Genomic DNA, 13,624 nt, shown 5'->3' with positions numbered 1-13,624 from the left:
AGGGGAACATCATCAAAACTAACATCCAATATATTTTCCATAATCTGACTATGAAACAGAAAACAGAGAGTAGGGGCTAAAGGCAAATTGGCAAATAGTGGAAGTGGTGTTCCATAGGGATCAGTGCTGGGACCACTGTTCACTATATATATCAATGATTTGGAGTCGGAAATTGGAAGCACCATTTCAAACCTGGTGCATGACACCAAATTGAAGGATATAGTTAATACAGAGGAGGACTGGAACAAAATATAGGAAGGCATTAATGTGTAGAATGGGCCTGTAATTGGTAAATGATCTTCAATATAGACAAGTGTGACGTAATATATTTTGATAGGAAGAATAAGGAGGCCACATACTCCTTGGAAAGGAGGGCTGGAATTTTTTGCCACCATCACCTCCCCCAATCCCACCCCGAGAGCAGGCTGGGAGGCAGGGGGGTGGTGGTGGGAGGGAGCGTAAAATCGAGTGGGAGGCAGGGGGTGCTGCGCCTGTCGCTGGCCTGCCCCCGCTGCTATTTTACCAGTGGCAGGGGAGGTGGCAAACGGCCTGCCCACCCCAGGCCAATTGATGCCCTTAAGTGGCCAATTAATTGCCACTTAATGGCCTCCTCCTGCCGCTGCTGGCTTTTTACCAGCAGCGGATGGGCAATTCAGCATCTGAGAAGGCTGCCCAGTAAAACCTGGCAGCCTACTTGCTGGCTGGGGTGGCCCTCCTGATCGAACACTCTGTGCCCCACAGAGTGCCCCCCCAGCAGCATGGGCCGCCCCCGCTAAAACTAAAACCCCTGCCCTGCTCTCCAACTCCCACCCCCCTCCCCTTGCTGGGGCCGAGCCAATTTTCTCCGATGACGCCCAAACCTCATTTACTTTCCTGAAGGACAACATCCATAGTCCTCATTGCGGGGTGCAGTGCCCGCTGTGGCCACCATTCCGGTGGTGCTGCTGGGACTCAAGAGCTGCTGGCCCTCTGATTCGCTGGCAGCTCTTGGAGGCGCGACTTCCTGCCTCAGAGGGGCAGAAGTCCCGACCGAGACCAATTAAGGGCCTGTGCCACACAAAATTGCTGCGTGGCTACCAGACCCGGCAGAGGTGGGCTCACCTCCGACTTTTTAACTGGTGGGGCACTGCCTCAACGTAAAATTCCGGTCCAGGTGTCTAAATGGAGTAGACTGTAGAGGAACAGAGGGATCTGAGAGTACAGTTACACAAGTAGCAATGCAGGTTAAGAAGGCCATTTAAAAAAAAAAACAAAGGACAATCAAAATTTCGAGAAGGATAGAATTGAAAAGCAAGAATGTTATATTAAACTTGTATAGGAACCTGGTTAGACCATACTTGGGAGTATCTTGAACAGTTCTGGTCTCCTTGTTATAAAAAGGTCATGGGGCACTGGAGAGGTTACAAAAGAGGTTTACAAGGATGATACCAGGAAAGATTGAACAGGCTGGGTGTCTTTTCTGTAGAAAAGAGAAGACTGAGGGGTGACCTGATAGATATCTTCAAGATTTTGGAAAGTTTTATAGGGTAAATGCAGAGAAAATGTTTCCACTTGCAGGCAAGACCTGATCTAACTGCCATAAATATAAGATAGTCACTAATAAATCAAATAGGGAATTCAGGAGAAACTTCTTTACCCAGACAGCGGTTAGAATATGGAACGTGGCACCACATGGAGCAGTTGAGGCAAATAGCATAGATGCATTAAAGGGGAAGCTAGACTAGTACATTGGGGAGAAAGGAATAGAGGATATATTGAGGGGTTAGTTGAAAAGGATTGGGAGGAGGCTTATGCGGCACATAAACACTAGCATGGACCTGATGGGCTGAACAGCCTGTTAATGTGCTTGAAAATACTTTGCAATTCTTAGAAATAGAAACACTTGACAAACTCCACATGAATGCAATAATTTCTTGATGTTTATGAGGTAATTTTTGTCTTTCCACAAAAGTAGAATATTGTACTTGTTAGCTCTTAGTAATAAGTGGCCATGATGGTATAGCAACACAATGATGTTTGCCAGTCATGTTTTCTTTTATTGATCCACCCGCTGGATTAATGTCACATGTATAATGACATGCATTCTGTATAAAACTACAGGAAAAAATACTCCAAGGAAGCTTAACACCTCCACTTCTGAGTCAAAATATGAACTGTCAGGACTGTAATATCACCAGAGATATGCAAAGCATTTCTATTCAGAATTTGTTTTGAATTTTGTGGTATGCATTAAGTTAGGGAACACAAGTTTTCTGGAGTACTTTTTGTTTCACAATGATGATGCACATATACTTAAAAAATCTTGTCACAATAAATTTCATGAACATCCATAAACAATAGTTTCATTTCTGCACTGTATTAATAATGGGCCAGAATTTGCTGTCAAAATAACAATGAGCTGAATTCTAACTGGTGGCGGGACCAGATGAAGGCGGTGTTGCAGTTTGTCACATGTATGGCTGTGTGACCATGATCACGCGGTGACTGACCCATTTGAATGCAGGAGGTGCAGGGCCCGTCCCATTGGAGGACAGGGGCATGTGGCGAGATGCTGATGATGTCATCGGTGAAGATGAACGCAGGCACTGATGCCATATTTAAAGTGCTGCCAGCCCTTTTTAAACTGTTGCTTCACTGACTGACTTTGCTGCTGACTCCCCTGCTTGGAATCCCTGTGCTGCTGTGCTGTTGCCGCCCCCCCCCCACCCCACCCTCCTGCCTGGAGTCCCTGTGCTGCTGACCCCCTACTTGGAGTCCCCATGGTGCTGACCAAGGCCCCATAAAGCCAGGCGCTCTCGGGAAGCTGAGGCACCATGTCAGGCAGAAGACACCAGGTGGACCCATGGATCAGCTATGACTCCCTGGGGATTTTCCTCCCGACTGTAAGGGAAAAGCAGGAGCTCCTCTTCCCAAAGGAAGCCAGGAAGAGACCCTCCTGCTTGACCAAGCAAGCCTAGACAGTAAAGCTTGACTCAGGTATAAAATTAAAACCTGACTTGGGCCCAACCCGACCACAGCCAAACCGAACCCGACCCGAGCCCGAGTCCTTTAATTTTTTTTCATGACCGACCCAAACCGACCTGACCTGACCCAACACAAATATCCTTCATCCCTTCTGGCAGCAGGCTATTCCTGCAGATAGAGTTGTGGGGAATCATGGGTAAGCCTGATCCCGTGACTTCCCGGAAGCAGCACTGTCCTGCCCGACCCAACCCAAGCCTGAATGCTTGACTCAGAATATAGACCCGACCCGACCCAAACCCGACACATGTAGTCGGGTCTAGTCGGGATCTGGTTGGGTAGCCAGGCTTTAATAGACGGAAATCATAGAGAAGGTCAGCTGCCATGCGGTTACTCTCTAAAACTGGGTCCAGTGCCGCAAGAAGGTCAATGAACTCCTTTGCTCTGCAAGGTGAGTCCTCCATAACCATCCCAACTTTGGGGCTTGCACAGGGTCATGTGGATGGGAGCATCACATGATCAGGGAACAGCTGCAAAGGGGGTGGCAAACAACTGAGGCAACAGCAGATCATGTCAGATGTACGTCTGCATCTCCAAGACAGCCTGCCTTCTGTCCTTGCTTGCCCCTGCATGTCCTTTGAGAGCAGACGTGGGGAAGAGGCATTTGGGGGCCCCCATCAGGGACCATAGTGCTGCCACCAGAACAAGTGTCCTGCTGGTCTCCATGGGAAGATGAACAGTGTCCCTCTTTCTGCTCACAGAAGAAAATGGCTCACAACACTAAGGAAATGGTGAAGACTGGAGGTGGGATTCCGGACATCTGAGAACTGGCCACGGCAGAGGAGGAGGACCTGGAACTTGCGGGCTCCCAGGATGGCCAATCCATAACAGATGGAGAGCCTAGAGTGACCACCCAAGAGAGTGGAGGCACTGTGGTCTTGTGGCAATCACTGACCTTCCAGAGAACTACATCACACATGGCTGACATGGGCAGACCAATGCAGCAGAACGCCTCAATATTTATGCTTTCTCATGTAGGACGGGGCACCTTGCAGGGAAGATTGTCTGCTGGTGCTGCTGGAATCCCACTGTCTGCTGAGGATGAAGAGGAAGAATCCTCAGCGGGTGCACCGTCACACTGTTCCCTGCACATTCCACCAGTGCAGAAGCTCTCACCTCGGTGGGTATGTGCTCATGTTTAGATGCTGAGTCACAAGCAGGTGACAGCACCACACACAGTGCGAACAGCTGACAGAGGCCGTGACTGGCGAGGCCACTGACAATCGGGGGACTGTGTCAGGCCTGGCCCATGCTGAGCCCCCAGCTGATGACGAGCCTCTGGTTTCGGCAGCACAAAATAGATGGAGTTTCAGAGAGAGCTAAGGGAACATCTGGCGGAGCGTCCAGAAGCAATGCACCGTTACGAGTGGACGATAGAGTCCATCCATGCCATGACTGCTGCCATGTCTCAGGCGTGCAACCACATGGCTTCCTCTATTGAGAGGCTGGCGACCCTCCTAGAGAGCCAGATCCCAGAGATGCACACAGACCTGCATGCACTGACCTTGACCATGAGTTCAACGCAGCAGTGGCAAGGCGAGAGGGGGAGCGAGATGCCCGATGTTTACTCCAGGTTCTCGTCCATCCATGGTCATCAGGGATGTTCAAGTGAGACTTGAAAGGGAGGAGGAGAGGCTGACCTCCACAACTGGGGGCTCCCCTCAGGGCACTCCAAGTGTGGACAGTGGCTTCCCTGCCCCTCCATTAGTAAACTCAGCTCCAGTAGCTGTGACGACTGAGGAGGCTCCTGCACCTATGCAGGAGCCCCTCAGCCAGCTGGGGCCCTCCAGGCCTCAGGCCAAAGTCACTCCAGCCCTCGGGGCAGCACGTTCAATAGCTGCCTCTACCTCAGCTGCCAGCACAGGCGGAGCACTTCATAGAAACTCATGGAAGCCCATGAAGAAGAGCCCTTAGACGCACTTGGGGTTTCACGGGTGTGTGCAACTTGCTCTTGTTATTAGGTATTGTAAATGTTTCAATAAATGGAGGTCACTTTCACTGCTGAGAATCTCTCATGCTTTCCCTGCTGCTATGTCAGATGCCACCTTCACCCAAGCTCCCTCCAGGGGCTGCCAGTGCAGGGGCAGGTTTATATGGGTACCTTCTCAGTTTTGTACATGTGCCTAGTGAACCTGGGCAGAAGGTACAGGAGTACAATAGGAAGAGGTGACACACAGCTCCTTGGAATGGGCATCATGGTCGCAGAAAATGGGTATTTATGGGATTGACCCGAGCGTCCCTTGCATGGCTCTCAATGGCCTCACCTCCAGTGCAAAGGCTTCATCATCCCACATTACATGCTCAGCATCTTCTTCCATATCCTCCTCATTGGATGGGAAATGGCGATCAAACATGTCCTCTTGATGTAAGGCTTCCCCCCTCTGCAGTGCTAGATTGTGCAAAGCACAGCAGACCACCACGCTATGCAAGACCCTCACTGGTGCATACTGCAGGGCTCCACTGGATCGATCCAGGCACCGGAATCTCATCTTCAGCAGCCCAATGACCAACTCAATTGTTGCTCAGGTGGACCCGTGGCAGGTATTGTATATCTCCTCTGCCGAAGTGCGAGGGTTCTCCAGAAACATAAGCAGCCATGTCATCAATGGATAGCGCTTGTCCCCAAGAATTCATCCCTGAAGACAAGCGGGGGGCCAGAAAAGCTGTGGCACCTGGGACTGTCGAGTATAAAGGCACCGTGGCTGCTTCCTGGGAAGGGGGCACACACCTGCAAGAAACGCTTTAAGTAGTCACAGACCAGTTGAGCGTTGATGGACTGGAAGTCCTTCCTGTTGTTGAATGTAGCTGGCTGCTCCGTGGGAGCCTTGATGGCCACATGCGTGCTATCAATGACATCTTGCACCTATGGAAATCCAGCGATGGCCCTGATGCTGATGGCCCTCTCCATCTGACTGCCAGGGTCAGTCCAGTACCACACATAGTCACTGGCCCTCTTGAACAGGACATTGATCATCCCCCTGATGCAGTGGTGAGCTGCTGCCTGGGACACCCCACACATCTACCTGGTGGATCCTTGGAAATAGCCAGAGGGGTAAAAGTTGACTGCCACGGTGATCTTCAGGCCCACAGGCATAGGATGTCCACCAAAGACCGTAGGTTTCATCTCATCCTGCAGCATGGCACATAAGTTGGTGATAGACTCCCTGGACAGCCGCAGTCTTCGCTGACACTGACGTTCAGACATCTTGAGGTAACTGAGTCACGTCCAGTACACGCGCTGCCATGCATAAGCTCTTTTTGGCACAGATGGCTGCTGTAGCTCTCCGAAGTTGATCTTCACCAGATTGCCACTGCCTGGCCCTGCCTCTGTCTGAGTCTCTGCTGCACAACACGGGGATCTACAAAGACTGGGTGAATGAGCCCCATTCCAGCTGGTCGCGCCCCTTCCTGTCATCTGTCCTTGGAGAGATGAGCTTGCCTTTGGAGCCATTCCCTTGCCACTCCCCTCTGATCAAGGGCTAATGCCCCTCTACGCCCACCCTTGCCGCACCCCCTTTGCACCCACCCTTGCTGTGAGGGCTGCGCCAATGTTGAGCAATGGCCGCTGCACCCCCGTGCCCCTTCGTGGAGTCATGTAACATTCCCCATGGCTGTCTTCCCGTGGCAGCACTAAGGTCTCGCCTCGGTGCTGCCACCTTTAAATGGCCAGGAATCTGAAAGCACGTGATCCCCCTGCACCATTCACTCAATAGGAAACCCCCATTAAGTTCGAGGCAGGCTGCTGCAAATGCATGGTAAATACCTTTGCAGCAATTATAATTGCAGTCCCGCCTCATAGTGGTAACATCACCTTGGATCTATCCTGCCACTGTCAAAATCCAGAACTGACATCACGAAGCCAGGCTTCCTGGTGGGCGCATCCCCTCCCAATTTTTTGGACCCCGATACCTCCACTCCCACTCCTGCTGGCTGGATAACATTCAGCCCAATGAGGCTAATGGCACTCAGTTATTTATACACAAATAGTATGGCAACTTCAGGGAGGGACAGTTAAATGTGGATATACAAAAGTCAATGTTCGAGATGTGCCGTTCCGCCATTAACTTCAAGAAAACAGCATTTTATTGTCTGCCTCATCACTGGCATACATTGAACGGCCGGATATTTATGCATTTGCACAGTAGATATGCACTAAATTCACCACAGAAAGTTGTCTTGTCCATTTCAGTCTAAGATACCCTTTTAATGATGTTGCAAGTATTATTTACTGCTAGTCAACTTCTCTGGCACTGAAAATTAACTATGACAAATGTGCAGTCTCATTCCTTCAGGCTTGTACTATGGCAGATTGTAAAAATGCAAAACTTTGCCTTTTACTTTTTTCTTACCTTCCCTTGCTGTCTCTTTTCTCTCTCTCAATCCATTTTTTCTTTGCCTCTCTTCATTTCTCTTTCTGTACCTGATTTGACATTAGATTTGCCAACTCCAATATATACTTACTTCTCAGTTCTTGTGCTGCTAATTTTACAATCCTTCAATCTGATTAGTTCAGGAGGGTAGCAGGCTGATGAGGGCACTGAACCCTGAAAAAGGGTTTGGCCCTTCACGAAACCTCATCTTTAAAAGCAAGGGTATGATCCTTCAAGAACCTTGCTTTTAAAAGGTAATTGCAACTGGAGTGAGGATAGACATTCCCCAGATACCTGAGCAAAAAAGGGTGAGATTCCAGAGAGGTAGAGTAAACTGAAAGCTGTGGTGTGATTTTGGTTTGTGTTGTGTGAATTATGAAAGGATTTTGAAACATGGATTGTTCAAGGACTACTGTTCATCGGAGAAAGGAAATTTTGGGACAGTCAGGCCATGCAACAGGAGGTATACAGTTGGTTCCCAAATGCCTGGTTTCCTTGCTGCAAAGTTACCAGTTTGGACTTTCAGTAACATGCCATGCAAAAAACATAAAAATCTAAACATGCATGGGCAAGTCTAATTAATTTCAGACACCAATCAATGCCCTGATACAGTAAATTATGGCCCAATATTTTGAAATAGTGTGATGAAAAGACCTCAGAAGTTTCATGAATGTAAAGTTCAAAGGTATTGATTGCTATTGGAGTGAATTCTGATGAATAACCTGAATAACATACCAAACACCCCTCCTTCATAAGTATTTTTCTGTCTCCATATTGCCTCTCAAATGCTCAGTAATTCAATGCCTCCAGCAGTTCTAATGAAACGTTACTGACGTGATAAGTTAATTCTGTTTCTCTCTCCACAGATTCTGCCTAATCCACTGAGTATTTCCAGTATTTTCTGTTTTTAATTAGGGATCCTTCTATATTGTGATGACTTTCTGGCATTTATGTTTTATCCATCAGATTCTGGAGTTAATCTTTGGCTTAGTGCTCTCATTCCTGCCACTGAAGTTAAAGAATTTGAGCCCCATTCCAGCCAGCCCTAGTGAACAGAGACTACAATATGGTCTCTAAGTACTGGGTTGGCATCCAGTGGGGTATTTACATCAGGATAGAGACCACTGGCTCAGTGGTAATATTCTTGCCCAAGTCAGAAGTGTGGGTTTGGGCCATATTCCAGACAGGCTCATTGAGTAGAGCAGAACATTGGCTCTGAATACTGGGTTGATGTTCAACAGGGCTGCTTGCATTTCCACTCCCCACCCCCACCATTATAAAGAGTAAATGACCCTCTTTAGCCATGGTTGCAACTCACTGAGGAAAAGATCTTCCAAAGATAGAAACTGTGAGGCAACAGGTAACTACGTCATCTACGCTTCCCTCGTAAGTGGCTCAAGAAACTCATGTGTGAGACTTGAGTTAGAACACAATGATCAGATAGATCTCGCTTTCCAAAGTGACAGTTGTTGAAAATAACTGAGGAAAATAGGGGAAAGTAGTCCTGAGACATGCCTGTTGATCTGATATTGCATGAACCAATCAGATCATTCAGTCGTACTCAAGGCTAATTACATGTGTTGAAGAGAAGAAATTTTGAAATGAAAACATTAAAAAAGTAGGTAAATACAATTTTTTAAATTGTTATATGAAACAAATTTTTACAGGGAAGTACTTCAAGTCTGCAATCTGTACATGGAGTATAAAATGTAACACATGATGTTTAAAACCCCATATTGTGGGAAATAAAGAACAAAGAACAGTACAGCACAGGAACAGACCATTCGGCCCTCCAAGCCTGCGCCGATCTTGATGCCTGCATAAACTAAAACCTTCTGCACTTCCGGGGACCGTATCCCTCTATTCCCATCCTATTCATGTATTTGTTAAGATGCCTCTTAAACGTCGCTATTGTACCTGCTTCCACCACCTCCCCCGGCAGCAAGTTCCAGGCACTCACCACCCTCTGTGTAAAGAACTTGCCTCGCACATCCCCTCTAAACTTTGCCCCTCTCACCTTCAACCTATGTCCCCTAGTAACTGACTCTTCCACCCTGGGAAAAAGCTTCTGACTATCCACTCTGTCCATGCCGCTCATAACTTTGTAAACCTCTATCATGTCGCCCCTCCACCTCCGTCGTTCCAGTGAAAACAATCCGAGTTTATCCAACTTCTCCTCATAGCTAATGCCTTCCAGACCAGGCAACATCCTCGTAAACCTCTTCTGTACCCTCTCCAAAGCCTCCACGTCCTTCTGGTAGTGTGGCGACCAGAATTGCACGCAATATTCTAAGTGTGGCCGAACTAAAGTTCTGTACAGCTGCAACATGACTTGCCAATTTTTATACTCTATGCCCCGACTGATGAAAGCAAGCATGCCGTATGCCTTCTTGACTACCTTATCCACCTGCGTTGCCACTTTCAGTGACCTGTGGACCTGTACGCCCAGATCTCTCTGCCTGTCAATACTCCTAAGGGTTCTGCCATTTACTGTATACTTCCCACCTGCATTAGACCTTCCAAAATGCATTATCTCACATTTGTCCGGATTAAACTCCATCTGCCATTTCTCCGCCCAAGTCTCCAACCGATCTATATCCTGCTGTATCCTCTGACAATCCTCATCACTGTCCGCAACTCCACCAACCTTTGTGTCATCCGCAAACTTACTAATCAGACCAGCTACATTTTCCTCCAAATCATTTATATATACTAAAAACAGCAAAGGTCCCAGCACTAATCCCTGTGGAACACCACTCGTCACATCCCTCCATTCAGAAAAGCACCCTTCCACTGCTACCCTCTGTCTTCTATGACTGAGCCAGTTCTGTATCCATCTTGCCAGCTCACCTCTGATCCCGTGTGACTTCACCTTTTGTACCAGTCTGCCATGAGGGACCTTGTCAAAGGCTTTACTGAAGTTCATATAGATAACATCCACTGCCCTTCCTTCATCAATCATCTTTGTCACTTCCTCAAAAAACCCAATCAAATTAGTGAGACATCACCTCCTGTTCACAAAACCATGCTGCCTCTCACTAATAAGTTCGTTTGTTTCCAAATGGGAGTAAATCCTGTCTCGAAGAATCATCTCTAATAATTTCCCTACCACTGACGTAAGGCTCACCGGCCTATAATTTCCTGGATTATCCTTGCTACCCTTCTTAAACAAAGGAACAACATTGGCTATTCCCCAGTCCTCTGGGACCTCACCTGTAGCCAATGAGGAATGCAGTGAATGTCCTCATAGTTTAACATCTGTAACAGGACAGCATCTAAAGTGGGGAGACGCTGAGGTGGTAGGGAAAATGTGAGGGGAAAGGTACTTTATGATCAAGATCCCTTTAAATTCAGTGCCCTACAGGACCTGCCTGGGTCAGCCCCTCCCTCTATACAGTGTCATTCAGCTCTTTGTCTCCAATCAGCAGCAGTCTGTTCCATTCACCTCAGGAAAACAAATCTGAAGCATTTCATTTGTCCATGAACAAATTATGCAAAATGTCAGTGTTATTTTCCAATATAAGATTTGTTCTATTTTAACTCTCCTTGTCTCCCTCATTTTCTGTTTGTTTTTCCCTCCTTTTCACCTCAGTCTGTATTTTCCTATATTTCTCCTCATCTTTTTTCATATTTTCTATTTCCTACCAATCTAATCCTATCTTCAACACTCTCAAATTGCCTGCCTTGTTTCCTCCATTACAACAGTGACTACATTTCCTTTTATCTGTCCTACTCAGGATGTTTTTCTTTTCATCTTAATCCTACTCCTTTTTTCCTATTCCTTCCTTTCTTCCTAATATCATTGGTTCCTCATGGTCTTTTCCCCTCCGCTTGTCCTTTTTTCCACCTTATTTGTTATTCTCCATATTTTATTTTTATCCTCTCCTTTTCTACTCTGCTGCATCCCTCTCATGTTTTTGTTCTGAACTTTCCTCTGCAGAACTCCTTTTCCTGTTTCAATTTCCCTTTTCTTGTCTCTTTTATTTTCTACTTCCCTTTTTACGATCTTGAACTGGTTTTTCTGTTGGCTGTTGGAGGCCTATCATCACAGCCCCAGGACATCACTGCAGGAGTTCCTCAGGGCAATGTATAGGCCCAAACATCTTCAGCAGCTTCATCAATGACCTTCCCTCCATCATAAGATCAAGAATGGGGATATGTTCGCTGATGATTGCACATTGTTTAGTAACATTCAGAATTCCTTGGATAATGAAGGAATCCATGCCTGCACACAGCAAGACCTTGACAACATCAGGGTTTGGGCTGATAAGTGATATTCATGCCACACAAGTGCCAGGCAATGACCATCTCTACTGAAAGAATTTAAGCATCTCCTCTTGACATTCAACTGCATTACCAGCGCTGAATCCCCCACCATCAACATCCTGGGGGTTACCCACAACCAGAAACTTAACTGGACCAGCCACATAAATACTATGGCGACAACAGCAGGTGAGAAGCTAAGATTCTGCAGCGAATAAATCACCTGCCATCTCCCCAAAGCCTTTCCACCAGGCACTAGTTAGGAGTGTGATAGTATACTCTCCACTTGCCTGGATAAATGCAGGTTCAACAGTCCTAAAGACGCTTGACAGCATCCAGGAAAAAGCAGCCCACTTCATTGGCATCCACCACCTTAACCAATAACTCCCTCGATCACCAGCACACTAGGGCTGCGGTGTGCACCATCCACAAGATGCACTGCAGCAACTCGCCAAGCCTCTTTCAATAGCACCTTCCAACCCTGCGACCTCTACCAACTAGAAAGACAAGGGCAGCAGGCAGATGGGAACAGCACCACCTGCAAGCTCCCACCCCAAGTCACACACCATCCTGACTTTGAAATTTATTGCTGACCCTTCATTGTCACTGGGTCAAAATCCTGGAACTCCTAACAGCACGATGGGTGTACCTACAGCACACGAACTGCAGTGGCTCAAGAAGGTGGCTCACTAACACCTCCTCAAGTGCAATTATGGATGCGCAATAAATGTTGGCCTCACCAGTGATGTCCACATCCCATGAACAAAGGAAAAAACAACATTGCTCTCATTGTCTACTAACCATTTAATAGACTGCATTATACATCCCTTGGTATATTCTGCCCCATCTGCAGGATAGAACAACAGAGGTGGCAGGCAGTGGTATAGAGTTGGGAAGTTGTCATCCTGGAGACATCAACATTAACTCAAAACCCCAGGAACTCTCATGTCACCAGGCCAAACATGGGCAAGGAAACCTGCTGAATATCACCTATCACCCTCCATCAGCTGATGAATCAGTACTCCTTCACATTGAAAAGCACTTGGAAGAAGCACCAAGGTTGGCAAGAGTCCATACTCTGGTTGGGAGACTACAATGCCCATCATCCAAGATTGTCTTGATAGTGCCGCCACTGACCGAGCTGGCCAAGTCCTGAAGAACGTAACTGCCAGAATGGGCCTATGTCAGGTGATGAGAGAACTAACACAAGGGAAAACCTACTTGAACTCATTCAATCTGTCACAGATGTATCTGTCCATGACATTGTTGGTAGCAGTAAGCACCACATAGTCCTTGAGGAGACAAGGTCCTATCTTCACACCGAGGACACCATTCATGGTGTTGTTCAACAATCCCATGTTCTAATTGGGATAGATTAAGATCAGATTTAGCAACTCACAGCTGGGCATCCAGGAGGCACGTGGGCCAGCAGCACCAGCAGAAGAATTGTATTCTGCTAAAATTTGTAAACTCCTGGCCTGACGTATCCCTTCACCATTAGGCCAGGCAACCAATGCTGGTTCAATGAGAAGTATAGAAGAGCATGCCAGGAGTAGCACCAGACATTCCTGAAATTAAGTGTAAACCTGTTGAAGCTCCAACATGGGATTACAGACATGTTAGACAGAAATAAACGATCTCACAACCAACTCTGCCATCCGATCACATCCAATCGTGAATGGTTGTGGAAAAGTAAACAACTAACAGGAGACACCGTGAAACTCCCCATCCTACAAGATCATGAGCCCATCCCGGTCTTCAGCCAAATCAATTCACTGCTGAGTGCACTGGATACAGCAAAGGCTATGGGCCCTTAACATCCTGCTATAGTGCTGAAGACTTGTGCTCCAGAACTAGCTGTGCTTCTAGCTAAGCTGCACCAGTAGATGTACAATGCTGGCATCTACCTGAAAAGGTGGCAAATTGCCCAATGTAAATGCTGTTCCTCAAAAATCAGGAAAAATCCAATT

This window comes from Heterodontus francisci, chromosome 31 (assembly GCF_036365525.1).
Source record: "Heterodontus francisci isolate sHetFra1 chromosome 31, sHetFra1.hap1, whole genome shotgun sequence".
In the NCBI taxonomy this organism is placed as follows: Eukaryota; Metazoa; Chordata; class Chondrichthyes; order Heterodontiformes; family Heterodontidae; genus Heterodontus; species Heterodontus francisci.
This window is presented reverse-complemented; position numbering follows the sequence as displayed.